The sequence below is a fragment of the Phalaenopsis equestris genome, unplaced genomic scaffold (genome assembly GCF_001263595.1).
Source record: "Phalaenopsis equestris unplaced genomic scaffold, ASM126359v1 Scaffold000469, whole genome shotgun sequence".
Classification (NCBI taxonomy): domain Eukaryota; kingdom Viridiplantae; phylum Streptophyta; class Magnoliopsida; order Asparagales; family Orchidaceae; genus Phalaenopsis; species Phalaenopsis equestris.
The window spans coordinates 865,953-866,657 of record NW_018164910.1 but is presented as its reverse complement, the minus strand read 5'-3'; the positions used below and the strand labels follow the sequence as shown (position 1 = coordinate 866,657).

Sequence of the window (705 nt, the reverse complement as noted above, 5' to 3'; positions counted from 1 at the left end):
CATACATACATACATACATACATACATACATAATTGGATTTCATTGGAATTTTTTAATCCTGAAAAAGCATCTTCATCTTATGAAAATTGTTGGATCATTCGGAAGATTTCCCAAGCTCTTGAAAGCTTCTAAAATATAATAATTCTTTCAATTTTAAATAAATCAAATCATTATTGACTTTATATTGATGATGTTGAGCCCCTATAAAACGATCAACAAATTTATTCTTAAGCTAACATGACTAGCTTTGATTTTTTTTTTGGAATTTTTAAAATTTGGAAGCTTATTTTTTTCTTCTAGAAATTCTTGGGATAATCTGGAAGATTTCCCTAGGCTCCTAAAAACCTCTGGAAGATTCTAGAAACTCTTATAACATGAATAATTCTTTAAGCTAGAAATAAATCCACCAAAATGAGATACGGAGTAGCTATAGGTATTTTCAATCTCAAATTAATCCATTATGATCAGCTAAGGAGGTTTCTATACCCTTATCCTACTTGATTATGATTGGCTTTAGAAATCCTCCAGCAAGCCAATTCAACCATAGTTCATAATCATTCCCAATATTAACCCTCTCTGGTTATACCCTCTCCTCTTCACTTTTGACTACTTATTCTATGTGCCACTTCTGAAGTTGAATATGAAATATTTCTGTATCTTACTTCTAACTGCCTTATATATATATATATATATATATATATATA

At 29.2% G+C, this 705-nt stretch overlaps 1 protein-coding gene across 3 annotated transcripts in view; it reads left to right on the top strand.

The window, feature by feature from the left end:
- Positions 1 to 705, top strand: part of LOC110027956 (carboxymethylenebutenolidase homolog) — an 8,254-nt gene that overhangs the window by 4,781 nt on the left and 2,768 nt on the right. The window lies entirely within an intron of this gene.